Source organism: Eulemur rufifrons, chromosome 24, assembly GCF_041146395.1.
Source record: "Eulemur rufifrons isolate Redbay chromosome 24, OSU_ERuf_1, whole genome shotgun sequence".
Taxonomy (NCBI): Eukaryota; Metazoa; Chordata; class Mammalia; order Primates; family Lemuridae; genus Eulemur; species Eulemur rufifrons.
In genome coordinates this window covers 27,600,225-27,620,971 of record NC_091006.1, presented here as the reverse complement: position 1 = coordinate 27,620,971, position 20,747 = coordinate 27,600,225, and the positions used below count along the sequence as shown (strand labels likewise).

At 37.5% G+C, this 20,747-nt stretch overlaps 1 protein-coding gene and 1 pseudogene across 18 annotated transcripts in view; one reads left to right on the top strand and one right to left on the bottom strand.

Annotated features, from left to right (window-relative positions):
* Positions 1-20,747, top strand: part of ADGRL3 (adhesion G protein-coupled receptor L3) — a 442,010-nt gene that overhangs the window by 255,727 nt on the left and 165,536 nt on the right. The window lies entirely within an intron of this gene.
* On the bottom strand, positions 1,465-2,221 carry LOC138374742 (protein C1orf43 pseudogene; annotated as a pseudogene).

Genomic DNA, 20,747 nt, shown 5'->3' with positions numbered 1-20,747 from the left:
TGTTTTGGTGCTTTCTTAGTTTAGACCTAGGCAGCTGGCTGATTGAAAACGGCCAGTGAGCTCGGTCTCCTGCATTTGAGTACAGACACAAAGACAGCTGTGGACTGTGAATCATCTTCCCCTGAGAGAAAAGGCATCTGGCTAAAGAGCCATCTTCTCAGGTGCTTTTGCTTAAAAAAAAAAAAAAAACCAAATCAGCTGTATCACTTAGAAAATCAAAATCTTATTAATGTACTGATTCTAGATGAATAAAGTCCATCAGGTTTGTGATAGTCCTAAAGCTAGAGGATGAATTTACTTCAAAGCAGTTTGTATTTTGAATGAAGCTGCATCATTTGCTATTTCAGTGGCTGTTGATGTTAGTATCATTTTATTGAAAAGATCAGCTAAATGAAGCCTTCTACTTATGAATGCATATAGTCTACACTAAAGATGACAGTTTATATATTGGAAATTGGAAACAGGTGTTCCAGCCCTGGTTGTTTCAGAGCTGTTACAAGTTGCTGTGAGGACACACATGTAGGAAAAGAAAAGGAGCAACTTATAATTATTGTGATTATTACTTCCTCTGTTCTAGTATTGAGAGACTCAATGGGAAAAGGGGAATAAAGAGCACCACAGAATTAAATCTTTCAAATGTGGTTCTAGGTTGGAAAGGTATGATAAGGGAGGGGGAGAGAGAGAAAAACACTGGTTCATTTTTCTCTCTTTTTTTTTAATAGTTCATTTTATTAAATAATTTATAATTCAGACCACTGCATTGGCTTATTTGGGGAAACTATTTCTTCCCATTATGTCAAAGCCTGGCATAGATTATACCAGGTGCCAGAACATTCCCTTTTATTCACAGCAGAGTATGGAATGAAAGTGGAAGGCCAGATCCTTGCATGTTAGGAAAGCTGTGTTAATGTTTCAGCACATCTTGGTGTAAGTGGAGCACCGGGGTAGGTTGTTCCACATACCACCCACTTCCTCATCCCATCCCCCCACCAGTTTCTATCTGCCTTTTCCACCAACCAACTCTGAGATGTCCTGTACCCAAATAGTTTCTATTTAACCATGTACAAAGGGGTAGATACAGAAAACACCCCACTCCAACTCTCACGTATGGGATTAAAACCCTGGAACAGGGCACACCAACCATGGCTGAAACCAAGTGAAGATGTTTAAGGAGGCTTTGACAGAAACATGGAGAATAACATCTGAATTCAAATCCAAAAAAAAAAGTGATATTGGCGGAAAATAAAATCTTGCCAGTGTTCTAAAAATGCTGTAAGAAAGGGTTGGGAATGACTGTCTAGGCACAAGCTCTAAGAACTCTGCACACAATGGGAGCTTTAGCTGATACAGCTGATACAGTCTGGGCCTGCTAAGCCAGATGTCCTGAGGGCTGCCCAGCAAGCAGCCTGTCTGCTCAGTCTGTCTGCCACTGTCTGGCTCAATCTACAGTGAGAGTCCTTCAGCGCCATCACAGAATACTCTCCAATGTATTATAGTTGTCCTTAAAGCTCTTCAATTCGAGGAAGTGCTTGGCACGTTTACTCTTCTGACTGGAGGGGAGGTATGTCACCTGGATGGTTGTTGGGGAGACTTCAGGGGACTGAGTTAGGTCTTTGGCTGCTGACTGGTGGTGTCGCTGAGAACTCCCAATTCGTACTTTGACCACGCTGGCCAGCTCACTCAGGGCCTTCTGATAGCACAGGTATTCATTCTGGCCAAAGATCCCTGTCCCATAGCGGGCAGTTTCCTAACCATCCAGCAGGGTATCAATGAGGGCCTTACGCACACCCTTAAAAGGAGTGCTAGTATTTCGAAGATCTAGTAGGTAGGAGCGAAAATTCTTGCCCATTAAGGAACGAGGATGCCGGCCTTCAGCATGAAATGGGATCTCAGAGGCACAAATGGCATCCAGAGCTTTCATCCTGTACAGAGAGTTGTAGCAATTTTGATTTCCCTGGGTTTCCAGCTGTAGCAGTCTAGCATCATCATTTGCAAGGAGCTGGGGTTCATACTTGATATCCTGAACGCTGGATAGTCGAATATCAATCTCCTCTTTCAAGTCCTTGGGGGCATTGTGTCCCACAGGGATATGAGGTCCCCTTCTAGATTTCATTACAAAACGCATGATTTGCCTCTTCACAAAAATAAAGAGTAGTGCAAACACCAGGCTGCTGTAGGCCATCACCAGCACAACATTTACCCCGGACAGCCAGTTACTGCCAGACGCCCTGGCCTCCCTACCTCGCACAGAACTGCTCGGATTTACCCCGCTGCCCTGCCTCCTCAGCCTGGGCTCTGCCAAAGCCACCTGGGCCATTCATTTCCTTATGGGGGGAGACCAAGACACACCCGGCCTGAAAACATGGCGGATCCATTTCTCATACTATAAGACTTGTTTCATTTCCTTCACTCTCAGAAATTGGATACAGTTGATGTCATTTCTAAGTTTTTAGATACAGATATGCAAAATCTATGTGGCAGAAACTGATGTCCACCAATATGTTTTGCCTTTGTTCTGCAGTATTAGAACCCTTCTGCATTATTTTTAGCTGAACACACAGCTACTGGGAATAAAGACATTGTCCTAGTTTCCCTTGCAGCCCAATGTGTCTTGGCCAATAGTATAAATAAATATGGTGTGTGCAACTTCCAGAAAGTATTCTTGAATGAAAGTGCCACTTTCCTTTTCCTTTTTTATTCTGCCTACTGGCTGGTACAATATGCTAGAGTAGCCACTGTAGATTACAAAGTGGACTCTACAAAAGCAAATCAACATGCTAAAAAGAGCCTGCTTCCATACCAGCTCTAGAAACCTCGTTTTCCTGGAGAGAGGAATAAAATGATTCTCTGAATAAGCCAGTGTTATTTTGGATTTTCTGTTACTAGCAACCAAACCTAATCCTATTATTAATATAATCTGCAGAAAATCCAATAAAAATTTTGCCAGTAGACTATGCTAATATCATATTCATTAAGGTCTCGCCCTCTGAAAAATGTGCATAAATTTTGGAAATTATATTTTTTGTTTTATGTTTCATCTTTACTTCCTGTATGTTTTTTCCTTCTGTACTAGATTTCCCAGAATACAGCAGCTACTAACACTAAAATAAAAGTTGCAGTTGAAAAAAATTAATTAGGGAATCTACATATTTACTTTTTTATACAAAAAAAGTGGGAAAAGGCTGGCTAAAAGTGAATAATGGCAATAGATTGACCATTTCGTAGTTTGAATATTATTGCTTATAGATAAGAATAAACTCACTCATAAGCTCTAACATCCATCCCAGCTATCCTTGCCTCAATGTAGAGCCTTTTCATATCTTATCTGCCTTGTCCCTGTAGACTCATACTGCTTTCACTGCCTTTGGACTGCTTTCCTCCATTCTTTGACCAGCTTCCTGACTCGCTTGTGCTACCATATATTTATGTCTCTTTAACACATAACCACACACTGGGCATTTATTCTTTACATGTCAATCAAAAACAATGGCCCCATTAGTTCCTGCAGGACTAATGGGTATATAGTAGCTACCCATTAAATAGCAAGAAGGAAAGTGGAAGGGAGAGTAGAAAAGATGGAAGGAAAGGCAGAAAGACTTTTTCTTAAAGTAAGCCAGCTTTCCTGTTTATATTCATTTTAAAAATTTTATATGGCTAAGTGCAGTCATCAAATATATTGGACAATCTCTGATAATGAGAAATTTGAAGAAATTACTCAGATCTCCCATTATATTTTTCTCTTGTCTCTTTTATTAAGAATTATTAAATATCATTCTCCACTGTGTTCTGTTTAATGGCTCAGAATTTGCTTAGCAGTGTTATTAACTCTTAATAAAGGAAATAAATGGCTCTAGTGGGAGGCATGAAAATTTGGGGAAAATCAGAAAAGAACGGGGATACAGTGATACACTTAAACGGAGATGACATAAATGTTTACATCATTTGATGTAAACAATTCCTGCCAGCAATTGTTTACACTGGTACTATTTCTGTTAATGTGTAGCATTCAGTATATTTTTATAGCATTTATTGGCATAACATTCTGTAAACTGCAATTCCTTCACTCCTTGGTTGCAAAATTTTATATTTACATAATTTTTAAAGTCCTCTACATTAAAAAGTTCCACCTGTTGATGTAGACTGTATAAACAACAAAGAAGAATAAAATTAAAAATTTCCAAATACCCTACTTCCCAATGTTATCATCTTAGTTTATAGCCATGTAGCCTGCCGTCATGTTTATATAGGGACTCCTACTGTCCATTCTGTTTTACAACCTTTTTTTTTTCTTTCTTTCTATGTGTGTGATTTTTTTTTGGGGGGGAAGGTCTGGTTATTCAACCAAATCTTTTTTTTTTTTTTTTTATTAATTTCAAAATACATCAAGAGAAGAACCTTCAACATCAATAAATATTTTTCTACAATATCATTAATGTTGCCCAGGCGCAGTGGCTCATGCCTGTAATCCTAGCACTCTGGGAGCCTGAGGTAGGAGGATTTCTTGAGCTCAGGAGTTCAAGACCAACCTGAGCAAAAGCAATAATACCCCATCTCTACTAAAAATAGAAAAATTAGCTGGATGCGGTGGCACGCTCCTATAGTCCCAGCTACTCGGGAACTGTGGCAGGAAGATCACTTGAGCCCAGGAGTTCGAGGTTGCAGTGAGCTATGATGGCACCCTGGCAACAGAGTGAGACTATTTCAGAAAAAAAAAATCATTAATGTGTATGTAATATTTCATTTCTGTAGGATAAATAACAGATAACATATGTTAACAAATAACATGTTCAGCCACCTATAATATGGAATATGTAGAACAATTCTAATTAGTTCATATTATGGAAAACACTACAATAAGTATTCCTTTATAAATGATGTGATTATATTTTTGTGCATTTTCATGATTGTATCCTTAAGACTAAATTCCTATGTATGAAACTTCTGAAGTATAAGCATAATGCTAACAATTTTTAAAATAGACATTGACAATTGCCCTGCAGAAGAAATATTATGTCAAGTAGCAAACCAGGCAGCAGTGTATGGGTGAGGAGGGCTTTCCCAAAACCTCACCAACTGGGCAGTGCCATTAAAAAAAATATTTGCCAATTTAAGAGCAGGGATGTGTGTGTGTACCACATGAAGGTAGATGTACTTTTTCTGTGAGGAATCATTAAATGTTAAGTATGAAGCCCGTTGTTTAGAAGTCCCAAATGGGAAATTTTATCATGGTAAATGAAATATATATATCTATATACGTAGCATTAGAGGGGAAGGCTGTTTTTTAAATCATGTGTCAAAAATAGTGTCATATAAACCAGTTTCAATTTTGGTGTGTAAACATAGTAGTCTAATTCTGAAGCCAGGTGTGGTAGGTATGGTAGGTGTAATTCTAAAGCCATGTATATTAGTTTCTGAGAACTGCTGTAACACATCACCAAAATTCTGATGGCTCAAAACAACAGAAATTTATTTTCTCAGAGTCCTGGAGGCTAGAAGTTTAAAATCAAGGTGTTGGTTGGGCCATCCTCCCTCCAAAGCTTCTTAGGGGCAGGATCTTTCCTTGCCTCTTCCAGTATGTGGTCATCCCAGGAGTCCCTTGCTTGTGGCAGCATAACTCTAATCCTTGTCTCTGTTTTTGCATGTCCCTCTTCCCACTATGTGTCTCTGTCTCTGTGTCTCTTCTTCTAAGGACACCAGTCATGTTGGATTAAGGGCCCATCCTACTCCAGTATGACCTCAACTAAATTACTTCTGCAAAGACCCTATTTTCAAATAGGGTCACATTCACAGGTACCAGGGGTCAGGACTTCAAAATATCTTTTGTGGGGACACAATTCAACCAGTATCACCCTGTGTTTTGTATTTTATCCATTAGGCTATTGTCTAGTTTCAGTAATGAGACTATAATATTTTACTCCTAAATTAATAATTAGCTTCCTCTGACTACTGTCTGTTCCCGAGATACTCCTATACATAAATAATGCCCTAATTAAAATACACTGAAGATTTTCTGAGACAGGCTACTGATGTCACAGGTGTCCATCCACATCATGACAGAGGCAGTGAAGAAAGCTCCGCCCCATTCAGCTGTGTGTCCATACAAGTGTTCAGAGAAATATTTTATGAAACTAGTTCTTAACTGAATCAACTCTCTTAAACAGGAAGTATATACATTTTAACAAGTTAGATGATAGTAACAACTAGTTTTCTTCTAATGAAATGTCTCAGCCAATGTTGTAAAAGAATTATTTTTACACTGATCTGAATTTCTTTTTTCTCTGCATTGTCTTAGTTCTGTTGATGCTTTTCTCTATTTGAAATTGCTTTTTCCCTCACAATAGCCTCTCTTGCAATATTACTTTCTTTTGTTAGGACTCATTACTGTTTGTAAAATTTGCAAATATGGAGATGCTCAAATTTCAGTAACCAATGATTTTTAGTAGTGCATTGCTGATGAAGTATAGCTTCCTTAAAATACAGACATCTAAATACTGTCTGCTTTCCCTACTACCCAGCTTCACTTAGTGTTGAAACTCTCTGTATCATTAGCATGGATTCCTAAATGTTTTCTGCTTATCTTTGAACAGAGGAATATTTTTTATATATATATTTTTGTGTGTCTGTAGAATATGGTTCAAAAACTGAATCCTTTTTCTCCCATTGGGCGCAAGCAGGCATATCTTGACTCTCCGATTGTAATTCCAGTGAACATTGTTCTCTCTGCAGCACTTTTAGAGAGTCTTTTAATCCATTTTAAATGTAAGTTACATGTAGCATTTAGAAACAGTTCTGTATCTTCAGTTTCTAGTCTCTGATTTTAATTGTCTTTAGGTTAACTTTCCAATTCTTTCTTACAAATATTATACTCATTTCATATCTAAACGCCAGCTGTGACTTTATTTCTTACAAACAAAGAGAAAATGCAATCAACATAACCAAACACATTTAGTTTATTCCTAATTTGAGAACCGCTTAAAATATTTTCATATTCCAGTAAACATCGCCATAGGTATTTTAGGTATAAACACATTACATGTAAACAGAATGCTTTTGCAAAACAGATTGACTTGAAGAATATTCACTCGAAGTATGCTACGACATAGTGTATTCAGGAAGATTTTCAGCATTTTTAAGACAATTTTCTAAAGGATATCATTTTCCTGGTTTTACCCAGTGTAGATACCAAAATCTTTACTCCTGCTAGATATATATTGTCCACTAATATAGGTCTTAATGTAAACAATGACTAGAGAAAATTCTTTAACTTGGAACATTTTGTGATAGTCAATTCACATTCGCTAATATTTATTGAGCACATACCACAGGTCACATGCACAATGCTTATCTTCTTTTAGCCTCATAATAGTTCTGAATTATTATTTTACTTTCTATTTTACACCTATAGACACTGAATCTTAGAAAAATTAGATAACTTAGCTTCTTCTAGTTTTAAATGCTATTATTAAATTTACTACATACTGTTTTTATCAGTGAACTATAAAGAGTAGAATGGGTTCTGATATCAGAATTTAGCTTCTCTTACCATTCTTAGTGAAAGACGAACTTAATTTGAGTAACTAAGTGAATGGTCCTGATCCACTTTTGGCTACTGTGTCTAATTTTGTTCTAAGTCAAAGAGTTCAAAACTATGCAGATTGTATTGTTTATTGCAGATAAAATGACAGCATAGAAATACTGGTTGTCTATGATCTTTCTAGACAACGTTTTCATTGCAGCATTTTAAACTTAAAATTGATACTCTGTTTGGGCAGGGCTGTTCTTACAGAAGGATTGTAGTTAAGTAGAAATTTAACTATAGAAAGAAAATTAAAATTTTATCAATAGACTAATATCACCTGTGGATCAGCAAAAAGGAAGAGAGAAAAAATAACTTTAGATAGAATTAAATAGTAAATCACTCCCTATCACCATAATACTGATGTTGAAAATTTAGTCCCCAAATGGAATCTTATCTCCCCCAGTGACATTACCCTATTAAAATTTTAAAAAGCATATTTCCTAATAATGAAAGTGAATAAAAACTGAACCAAATGTCATTTTTAATCATTCACTAGTTGAAATTTGAATTAATTGCCTCGTATCTATTATTTTTAAACTGATGTCATTCTATCTTCTATTTCTACTATTTTTTTATCATATACCTTAATATCCAAGTCCATTATCTGCTTCTTTTTTACACTTAATGATTTGTCTGAATGGTAGAGAAATTATGAGGATCTTTAGTATTAATAGTAACGTAAGTGGACAAAGGTATGTAGCTCAGTAAGGTTTCGTTTCAAGAGCATTTATTACATACCTAGAATGTTAATAACAAATTAAACTTCTTGATTCAATATTTCTGATTGTAATTTTTAGGTGACAATCACTTTGGAGTAACTTATGGTAGATATTTTGTCAAGAATATCACTCTAGACTAGTGTTTCTTGAAATTGTATTTTAAAGTACTATTTTTTCTCTGTGAGCTATGATGTGGAACAAACCTCTCCCATGCCAGATGAAACCATTTATGTGTTGTTGGGATAATATAATAGATGCAATAGGTTTACTTTTTTAAATCTTGAAAGGTCCCGTCAACATACAATAATAAAAACTTACTTTGCCACACACCTAGAGAAAACATTGACATAGTTCTTAGTTTGTCCGGAACTGATTATATAGTTACATTTTTGTTTATGGAGAAAAAAAGTGCCATAGCTAAAATGTATGTTGTTAATGTCTAAGTTTTTCCAAAGCAATTCAAAATTTAAATCTCAAAGTTTACATGTTGGGAGGCCTCCAGGATGGAAAATAACAAAACTGAGTGTAGTCATATTATTATATTTTCATTTACATTTTAGAACAATTTTTAAAAGATTTTTAAAAAATGAAGGTATTTAGGAGCTCTGTGCCGGGAACAAGGGATAAAGAACAAATCTAGTCTTTAATATGCCACAGTATAACTTCTGAGGACAGTGAAATAGTACTCAGATTTTCCTCTCCCAAACTACCAGTAAGCTTTGACATTGTGTTTGCAGTCCCATCATTTGCTAGTTATTTTATGTTCGTTCCACTACTTAATTTCCCTTTTGGCTGGAGAGTTTTTGTATAATGGTTATGCACATGCTTGGAAAAATTAAAAAGTACTTTCTATCTACAAAGCATTATTACTTGAATTATGTTGAAGAGCGTTTCTCTCCTGCAGACACTAGAGAAGCCTGCATGTGCCCTCGACCTCTTACCCACCCAAGAGTGTTACCTGAAAGCCACCTGCTAGAGCAGTTTCACTTCAACTACATGATTTGCATTCCTTAAGTTGATGTTTACATATTACTCCTAATATTTGAGCTTTATTCATACTTTCCAGGTTTCCCAGCCGTGGTCCCAAAGGGCATGTTTCATTTGTAAAGCTCGACAAGGGAGAGCCACATGTGGAAAGTAGGAGCTATAATGACTCCTGAACAGAATTGTTTTTATTTAAAACCTCGTTTCTGTGGCCCAAATTTAAGAGATCTGTTATTTGGCATTGAAAGCATATCTATCTTTTCTGGTAGCTATGGATGTTGATACATTATAGTTATCATTTATAGATATAGTTTATTTTCTGACAAATCTTCTATCTTTTCATGTTTATAAGCCAGAGCATTAGGGAATTTATTGCCTATTTATTGGAAGAAATACATGTGTGTGAATATCCTTCTATGTGATAAAATTGTAATGGAGGGCCTCCAGAGAGTTTGCTGAACAACACTTTCCTGATAAAATTGAAGTAAAAATAAAAGAAAGCATCCAGCACTCATGCCTTGGTTTTTAATACGATTTACCAATAACACCAGACTCCTTGGAAAAATGGCTGAGTCTAGGGCCAGGGCATGAAATGTGCAAAATGAGCCTGGAGAATCTTACAGCACCAGAATGTAAGGAAGTGCTCAAAAAATAAAATGAGACAAAAGCAGCCAACCCCAAAGAGCTCTGATGGCCAAAGCTAAAATAATTTGTGCAACAAATTAAATAATGTTATATTGGATTATAACCTAGACTATAAAATAAATCTCCATGAGTCCCTGGTGATACAAATAAGTGTGAATGAATGAATAAATAAATAAAGGAAAAGAGACAAATCTCCTGTAGAAAAACATTCCAAATAATTTGTGTAGATATCCCCTCCTTAATTGACACCCCTTCCATGTGGGCTATACTTAGTAAATTGTTACCAAAGAATACAGTGTGGAAAGGAAAAAAAAAAATACAAACAAAAATAAAGTTTACAATGGAGAAACTTAGGAAGCTTCTTTACCTTTGTCAGATGATGAAGTTTAACATAACCACTGGTAAGTTAAATTAATAGCACATACCATTGATATGATGTGATCAAAATGTCACTTCACCTTTGTGATCATTCTTCGAAAAATCCAGAATCCCATTGTGACCATGACCAAAAGACATCAGATAAACACAAATTTAGGGACCTTTTACAAAGTAGCTGACCAGCACTCCTCAAATTGTCAAGGTCATTAAAAACAAACTAAAGATAAGAAAGTGTCACAGCCCAGGGGAAGCTAAGAAGATGAGACAACTAAATGTAATGTGGTATCTTGGATGAGATACTGGAACAGAAAGAAAAGACATGAGGGAAAACTAATGAAATCCAAAAAAATAAAAACAAACAAAAACCTATGTTGTTTATTTAATAACAATTTATGAATATTGGCTTATTAGTGAAGACAAGTGTACTATAGTAATGTAAAATGTTAAAAATAGGGGAGACTGGGTGCTGGGTCTATAGCAACCCTTTGTATTATCTCTGCAACTTTTGGGTAATACACTAGGAACTATTGTTTTAGTTATAAAATAGAAAGTTAACTAAGAAGAAAAAGAAATAAAATTAAGAGACCGACATCTCACATTCATGGAATTGACTTAGTTTTTTTATTGAAGAATATTTTCCAGAAGGAGTCAAATTCAGAAAAAACTCTGGGGAGCAAAAAGTATATATTTGCTTGCTTTCCCACAGATAAGAATTCTGACTTAAAAATCATTCTTCAGTGAGTGAATTGACTATAGATAAAAACATATTGATATGTTGATAAAGAATAATTGATAAAGATTACTTTTTAAAAATTAATTGGGACTAATTGAAAATATGATGGATTTAATTACATTCTTTTGATAACATAACAAAACAGCATTTTGTTATGTTAAAATGTACAACCAGCCTGCATAAGGACTTTAATAGTTCACTTTAAACCTTTTAAAGTAGTTCTATGAGGGTTATGAGCTATTAATCAAAGGGAAAAAAAGACAACACTTGCCTAATAGGGACCTGAAAGGTGATAGATGTAATTCTTTTATTCTTTTCAGTCAACATTCATTGAATGCCTACCAATTGCTAGACTCTGGAGATACAAACCTAGTCCCTAATTTCCAGGATGTTACAGTAGAGGACAATGGGCAGATAATTAAGAAGAATAATTAAGCAAACTTTTTGTCAGGGTTCATTGAGAACATTGAAAAAGAAGTCATTAATCTCAGAGGAAAGGGAACTGTAGAAAAAGGCTTTGCAGAACAGATGATTCCAGAGCTTAAACACCATGACAAAAGAGTTGGGAAACCAAAGGATCATCAGAGGCATGAAGCAGCCTGTGAAGTTCAGGAAGGGCTAGCATCTGAGACTTTCTTAATCATGCTGGGAGTAGAGAATCTATAGGAGAAAAGGATCTATAAGAGAAAAGACTGGAAATACAGACATACTCCAGGTTATAGGGGGCTTTATAAACCAGGCTAGAGTTTTGCATAAGGGAATAAGATAATCAGATCATTCTAACAGCTATTTATAAAAAAAAAAAAAAAAAAAAAGAGGTTAAAAATAAAAAATGAGTTTGACTTGCCTGTCGGAATGCCTAGGGGGCTTTCGACTTCTGGTCAACCATCCACTGCTAATTTTCTCCACTATGATGAACCAATGTGGCTAAGAGTAGTGTTACAACAGCCCTTAGAGTGATGGGGAAGAAAGTTGAGAAAAGCTCTGGAGGGGTCTACGATTGTAGACAGCTGAGAAAGGTGTTGGACAACTGCTTTACTAGTCCATGTGAGAGGTCTACATTAAGGTTTAGTAATGATAGGGACAAGGGCAAATGTGAGAAACTTTGATGGGACAGAATCATTTGGAACTTGACTATTGATATGTGGGAAGAGTAAAGAAGAAATCACAAATAACTTTTCATTAATGAAAGAACAGAAGTTGGCTTGTGAGCAAAGAGTTTTAGCATATTGAGTTTGAGATATCTCTGAGACACAGAGGTAGCAGGACAAAAATGGAGATAAATAAAATGATCTAGAGCAGGACTTGGCAAACTTCTATAAAGCACCAGCTAGTGAACATTTTAGTCTTTGCAGGCTACATAAGGTGTCTAATATTGCTCAGTTCCGTGGTTGTACTTTGGAAGCAGTCATACACGATATGTAGACAAATGAGCACAACTGTGTTCCGATAAGACTTTATGAACACTAAAATTTAAGTGTCATTTTTTCACGTCATGGAGTATTCTTCTTTTGTTTTGTTTTGTTTTTCCAACTATTGCAAAATGAAAAAAATATTCCACACTTGTGGGCTGAACAAAAACCATAGAGTGGGTTGGATTTGGCCTAAGGTCCTTAATTTGCTGACCCTTGATCTAGAAAGATGTCCAGCCTAGAGCTAGGAGTGGTTTTGTTATTTACATAGAGATGACTAAACTGATGGCTCTGGCTGCGATCACCCCTTTGGGTTGATGGGAGAAAGAGCATGGCTAGTGGACCACCAGAATTTCAAAGATAGCAGTCAGTCAAAGAGATTTGGGAGGTAGTACAAATCCTGAATTGTAATGAATAAGCCCATATTATTATTTATACACACATTAACTGTGTGAAATGTATGTATATATATATGATACTGTGAGCACTTCTGGGCTCATCTAATTCTTCTGTGTATATTTCAGTGCTTAGTGTACCACCTGGAGTAGAGCTGGCATTTAAAAAGTCTGTTTAAGGGATGAATTAGCAAAATTTTTAAATACCCTCATTTAGAGCTGTTCGGTTTAACATCTGAGGTTGTGGGTTGTTTTGTTTTTGCTACATATTAATTTGATAAGCAGAAAGGACGCTACATGAACTACTTAAGAGTCTTCAAAGTAATTTGCGGATCAAGTAATAAGAAAAGTATCAATAATGGTAATATGACAGATTAGTGACTAAATCTAATTTTGTTATACCTTAGTCATCATGGTATTAAATGTTTTTATTTTTCCTAATTCCTTGGTGTTGAAAAGTGATTAGTTAAAAACACATTCATTAATAAAACTCCTAATCATTAGGTAGGTTTTAGTGAACCTAACCCCACATTTCCTCAATACCATTTTTCTGTTTCCAGTTTCTAAGTTGTCAAAAAGCAAAGACACAGAAACAACAGTAGCCTCATCCAGTTCTATAAGAAGCAGAAGAAATTCAAGTGTCAATAAATTCTAAAACACTATTAGAACACATTTCTAACCTAGTTTTTTTTTTTTTTTTTTTCTTTATTTTTATTTTTTGTTTGTTTTTCAGCTCATTAAGGGGGTACAAAAGATCAGGCTATATACATTGCCCATGCCTCCCCATCCCCCCGAGTCTGAGCTTTAGTTGTGTCCATTTCCTAGACAGTGCACATCACTCTCATCATATAGGTGTGCACCCCTCCCCTCCCCCCACCCCATCCCCCCCAGAGAGAACTTCAAACGTGTCCATTCCCCAGGCAGTGCGCATCGCACTCATCAAGTAGGTATACACCCATCCCTTCCACCCAGCCCCGACCTCTGTCCAATACCCAATTGGTGTGAATCCCAAATGTGCACTCAGGGAAACCAGTTTGCTGGTGAGTACTAAATGCTGGGAAATAACTGCGAATGCGGATCTGTGATAATCTCTTTCTGCGGTACGTAGTGTTACAGTGGCATTATCCTTACTGAAAGGGAAACCACCAAACAGAGCCAGTTATCTCATCATCATTGAAACCAAGTTTAAGGGAAGCAAGTCATTGCTTGATTATTTATGTTAAAGAAATAAATGACAATTGTCTTTTTCCGATGCATGAGTTAGAGAAATCTGGTTTTAAATGCTTTTAGGTTAATAAAATAAAACTATATTAAAAGCTAATGGATATTTTTCAAAATAGAAATCCTTATACTCACATGAAAAAACAGACATAAACGTATGTGTCTATGTTCACTGTTTTGGAACAAAGCTTCTGCTACAGAGCGTACTTCAGAAATACTTGTGGAGAGTCTTAATCCAGTAGGTTTGGGCTGACCGGGCATTGTTAAAAGCTCCCCTGGTGCTTTCTAACATACAGCTCGAAGCTAAGAAATACACTGTGTTATGTGGGTGTACAGGCATGTGTGTTGTTTTCTTCTCTCTCTGCATCCTGCTTAGGACAACCTACCTGAACAACAGTCCCATTTCTCCCCTACCCCCCTCTTTGAGAGTCTTTTTCCTTAACAATATGGAGGTAAACTTAAGCCCTTTTACTCATTTGCATTGTCCAAAATCAAAATTATCTGAATTAGAAAGTAATGTGGAATGATTTGCGTTGCTGATTGGAAAATGAACAAATTTATCCACAGAGATTGGGTAACAGCAGCTGCCAGCTAATCCTTTTATCTCTCTGAATCTGGGTGGAGTAGAAGACTTGCGTGATGTTGGCATCAATACAGCGTGCCGATGCCAGTATCTGGGCCCCTTCGTTGCTGCCAGCATCATACAAATCTTCTCATCCACTCTACTCCATCTGCGGTCCTTCCCCTGGGTGCTATGCCTGAGAGTTGTCAGTGAAATGCCCCATCCCAGTGCAGTCATCTCTCAGAGCTTCTTAATGTTATTAATAGCTGTCTCGAGAGTGCCTGTCATGTGGCAATTACTTTTCTGGGTACTTTATACCTTCTCATTTAATGATCATCATCATATTATGAGATTGCTATTATTATTATCATCCTTTTATTACAAATAAGAAAACCGAGTCCCAGCAAGTGTAAAGTAACCAGCAATAGAAATGGATAGAGCCAGGCTATGAACCATGTCCGGTGTAATCCTTAAGTCTTTGCTTTCTTTCCTAAGCCATGCTGCCAAAAAAATATTACTGTTAAGTCACTCATCATTTTGTGTCAAACTGAAAAGTATTTATACATATGAAATATTAAAATCTATGTCCAAGTATAGTGAAGATGTAGGATGCTGCTTTGTGCCTAAAGACAATTTTGAAATAGGGTGGGTGTAGCAGGGCAGTTGTGTCCTCGTGTTTTAAAAATAAAGCATAGTTCTAATTAAGAAAGCCGGCTTCAGCATGACCAGGAAAGAACCACTGAAATTTGAGCGCAAGAGTGCAAGAGCATGATGGTTAAAAGCAAGGGCTTTGGAATCAGGTTATGTTTTTTAATTTGAATCCAGGGCTTACAAGATGTGAACTTGGGCATCTTGGAAATGGGGATAATAGTTTCACAGGTTGTTGTGAATTAAATGAAATAATATAGGTATTGATTTAGGCTAATGCCTGATGAATGGTTAGCGCTCATAAATTATTGTTTAGAAAATAATTCTGAAAGACCGGAGGGTTGCATTAAATCAAGGAATCAATACGGTGGGAGATTAAATTCAACCCAGAAGCAGCATGCTTCAGCAATAATCTTGACAGAGCCAAGACACAATAGAGACAAAGATGATATCTTTTGGATTAGATGGGGTTGTGATTATGCTGGTGCATAATTACCCCAAATTTAGTAGCATAAACTATCATTTTATTCTGCTCATGAATTCTGGGGTCAGTAGTTCATCCAAGACATAGTGGGGATGGTGTGTTTTTGCTCCACCGTGTCTATGGCCTCAGCTGAGAAGACTTGGAGACTGGAGGTGAATTAGTGGGGTAGAATCATCTGGAAGCTCCTTCACATGTATATCTACTGCTGGGGCTTGGTTACTAGAAGGCCGTCCCTACCTAGAGCTGACAACTGGAATATCTACATGTAGCTTTTCCGTTTGGTTGACCAGCTTAATTTCACTTTTTCCAGTGTGACCTTGAGTTAAGAGGAGATTTCTGTGTGTTTGGTTCTGGGCAGTTGTGGGGAGGGGCATCGCAGATGTGGAAGGCCGATTCTCTTACCATGTGCTTGGAGTTTTTTTACTTCTTTGTGGCTCTGGAAACTGTCACATGCTTACATTGGAGTTCTGGATTGTTGCTGGTGAAAATCTCTGCTCTATATATTTGATTTTGGTTTTCTGTGGGGAGGAGTGAAGCCAGCTTGCCTTTACAGCACCATTTTGGAATTGGGATTGACTTCTCTCAGCATGGCTTCTACATTCTGAAAGGGAGTATCCCAAACTAAAGCTTCTGGACAGCAAATATTCCAAGGAAACAGTAGAAGCCTCACAGCCTTTTCTGAATTGGCCCTGAGAGTCATGTAGAATCACTTTGGCAACATTTTAACAATACAAGGCAGTCACTAAGGATGGCCACTTCTAGGGGAGGGGAATTAGACTCTCCTTTTTGATAAGAAAATGGTAAGGGAGAGAGTGACCAAACTCCTTGGATTCTCCAGGACTTCGGGGGTTACCATGACATAAGTCTCTCCATTTTAAAACTAGGAAAGTCTCAGGAAAACTAGAACACATTGGCTTCAGTATGGTAATGTCATATTCAAAGGAACATTGGGAGGAAGATACTTTGCTCAAGATACATTCTGCATCACAGATGGAAACTATGGGGCAGAGCTGTAACCACGACCAGAGTCTAGATCAGTCAAAGCACAGGCATTGGAATGTGTTAGCTGGTCTGACCCACTTTTTACCTAGAGTAGTTTGTTAGCATTGTCAAATGTAGTTTAGAAGAGAAGGTTGGGGACCAGTGATAGGATGGGTCTGGAAGGCCTAGGGTTCTCCCTTCACACATGTTCCTTGGTGTGATGTGATGTGTCCCAGTGCTGCTGCCACCACCATCCTTGGGAATTAGGACGCCTCTCCTCCAAGTCTCTACACCTGATGGTGGCCTTGTTCTCTGTAGCATTGCAATTTAGACAGTGATCCCTAGCCCCGCAGCATTGGCCTCCTCTGGGAGCTTGTTACAACTACAAATTCATGGGCTCTATCCCAGACTGCTGAAGTCAGAACAATTGGGAGGTGACTGGGGAATCTGTTGAAGCCAGTTCTCCGGGTGATTCCAGTGTTTGCTATTTTGAGAAGCATTACTCAATGCCACTGCGAGGTCAGTGGTTCTTATTCTGGGAGTGCATCCAAACAAAGTGCTTCGGGTTTTGTTTTTCAGTGGGGAGCAGAAGGGGCTAATTTCAAATAAGACTAAACTCAGCTCTCTAGGTCCTGTCACCAAAGTGTTTCTGATTTAGTAGGTTGGGGAAACTGATACAGGTGAAAGACACAGGACTGTGATTTCAGAAACAAGGGTTGACAGTCCCGTTTCACCACTTCAATAGTGTGTGACTTCTCCCTGAGAAGTGCCCGTGGAACCAATAAGATCCTTTTCCATTCTGACAGTCTATGATGTGCGTGATATTCTGAACTCACTAACATAGATGGATCCATTATTGACAAGGAAACGTGCCTCTGCACGTTGTATCTGCACAGCATTCATTCTTACTAACTCCACTGTACATTTTTTAGGAAAGTGTGATAAAGTAGACATTTATCTTGGTAGCAGCATACACACAAACACACACACATGCACACATGAAATAACCTTCTTTTAAAACACAGGCTGGGCACAGTGGCTTACACCAGTAATCCTAGCACTTTGGGATCACTTGAGGCCAGGAATTCAAGACCAGTCTGGGCAACATATCAAGATGCTGCCTCTACAAAAAAATTAGCCAGGCGTGGGGGTGGGCGCCTGTAGCCCTACCTACTCGGGAGCTGAGACCGAAGGATGGTTTGAGCCCAGGAGTTGGAGGCTGTAGTGAGCTGTGATCGCGTCACCGCACTCCAGCCTTGGCAACAGAACGAGAATGAGACCCTGTGTCCAAAATAAGTAAATAAATAAAATTTTTAAAAAGTAAAACATGATTTAACAGAAAGACATCTTACAAGTATATTAGTTGTGGGAGAAATTTAGGTATTTTGTAACTTCAAGGCAATAATTTATTATTGGCAACAAAAGGCACAAAACTCACTGCCAGCGTGAGGGCACAGTTTGAAGTGACTGGAATCGTACAAGCATTGCTTCATAAACATCAATTTTTGTCTGGCATGGTTTTAGAACAAAGTAGACTTTTTAAAGGATATTTTAATTATGCTCAATCAGGTGTTGGAATGAAATTCTATACTGCAATTCTCCTTATGAAGGTTTAGTCAGCATTGATTATTCTAATGTCTAGTTTTGCAAGAGAGTACAAAGGAAGTCTTACCAAGACAAACATTTATAGAGTACATTGTATATGACTAGTCATTCGGTTGTCATCAAAGTCTTGAAAATAACTTGAACATATTTAAGTGGAAGGTAGTGTATACCACGTTGTTATGGGAATGGACTGTACCATGTAGCTTGTCCTTGGGAAATTCAGTTACTGAATAAAAGTCCTTATTTTTAAAAACTGATAAAAATTAGTTTAGATCTTCTGTTCAAATCAGTTTACTCATTAATGGTTGCCATGTCTTAATTCTAATTTATCAGTGAATTGGCAGGAAATATTGAAAATTGATCTATAAAGATAACTTCTCTAAGTCAGTAACAGCTTCCCAATTGAATTCAAACTCCCAGTTAGAGCAAAAAGGCAAACTAACTAGTTTTCTCCTCGGTGTACAAAGCCTTTCATGAGCCTCAGTAAACATCGGCATGTCGAGCATAAAACCCTGGCTCTTCCCTGCCTTACATTTGATTCTGAACATTTCAAAGCCCCAAAGTATCAGATACTTATGTTAACTGAGCTCACCAGAAAGCCAAGCTTTTAGATGTTATTGTGACAGTCACTTACTGCCAAAACACATGCAGAAACTATAGTAATGCTGGCTTTAGAAGGACAGAATTTTGATCTATGATTCCTTCTATTTGTGGTTAGAATAACTTTATACTGCTGAGACAACAAATAAAGCTAAGGTCACTAGCAGAAACTGGAGCAAATAATGGAATTTTCAGGCAATATTCTTTTGAATCTGGTGCTGAACCAACTGAGGGGAAAAAAAAATGTTAAATTTACTGAACTGAGAGAGTTCTCTGAATAGAGCCCTGAAGACACATAAAAGAAACAGTTTGGGAAAACTGGTAAAATTGTGAAGTTGTGGAACGAAAATTCAATCAACCAAAGCATAGTATATAGTATATAATGTTTCATTCAATTGTGTTTTGTTGTTTTGTTTGGGGGACATACACTATCACGTTTGTGACTTTGACCCAAAATGGCTCAAATATTTAATGATGCAGAACCTAATGATTTTTTTAGCCTGTTAGGGTTAGGATAAAATGTAGAAATGTAGACACTGTTATTTACATATGAATATGATCTAAGTGTTTCACTTGTCTCTCACTGAATGAGATTGGTTTAAATTAAGCATAAACTATGAAATAAAAATTTGGTCTTAAGAGTAAAATGAATGTTTTCATAGTTTTACCTGGACAAAAGAAATGTCTGAGATATGTTTGGTTGATTAACAATTGTATCTGTTAGCATTTAGCTATCTGCACCACAACCCCCGTCCCACCCCGCCCCACATACAAAAGTTACTTAAAAAAATCCTCTCAATCTAGATAGCTTTGAAAAAAAAATTAGGCTTTTACCTATCCACCAGCTTGAAGGCTGTGGGTTGTAATGTGGACAGGATTTCTAAAATAGCATATATATCTGGAAGGCTGTGGTTCAGCATTTCAATGTACTAAAATAACCAACGAGATTGTAAATAAGCACATTAAATAAGGAGGGTTTCGAGGCCAATCATAAAACCACTTTATTCTCATCATGCCATATGCCTTCTCTGCCCATATAGCCCCGCCTTTGTCCCACAAATATCACTTTTAGTCCTAAAAATAATTCAATTATTGAAACTCAACGTACATTTCCATATGGCAGTAAGATTTCTGAACTTCATTTAAAGTAAATTTCTTTTCAAAACTTTCCCCTCTTTTTAGTACTGTAGGTGGCAGGTTTGACACGCAAAGCAGGTGCTTAATGGGTGTCCTCTCAGTTTCCCCGCTCAGTGCTTCCACTTGACTCTTGTTTGCTAGACCGCCTCTGGCTCCTGAACGGGTAGGGTGGGAGGAAGGGGGAGTCGGGGAGGACAGGTTAGGACAGGAAAGGTCTTATATGATAGGTTTTGATGGAAGCCGGCCTTAGCTTTTCCATAGGAACATGGATAAAGATGAATCTCTGGCTTGGGCAGATTTTTGAAAGCTGAATGACATTATAAGCAATTTCATGGGATTTTTGTACTATCCCATTGGGAACATTTGACTGTGCTTCCTGTGAAAATGGATGACGCATGTTCTTCCAGCTGGATGACCATTTCCATTTTCTCTTTATGGCCCTGGAAATCCAGCCGTACACCTCTGCTGTGGATATCATGCATTCCTGCAAAAAGTCACTTTGGGCTTCCAGGGCAGCACTCTCGCTGGTCCTTGAGAAACTTATGCAGCCTTGCTTTGGCTTTCATAGTGGAACTGTAGCTTCCTATGTGTCTTGGCCTTTCTTTCTCTGCTTTGTCCTCAGACTCTAGGGCATTTATTAAGCTCCCATGAATCCCTTCTTATT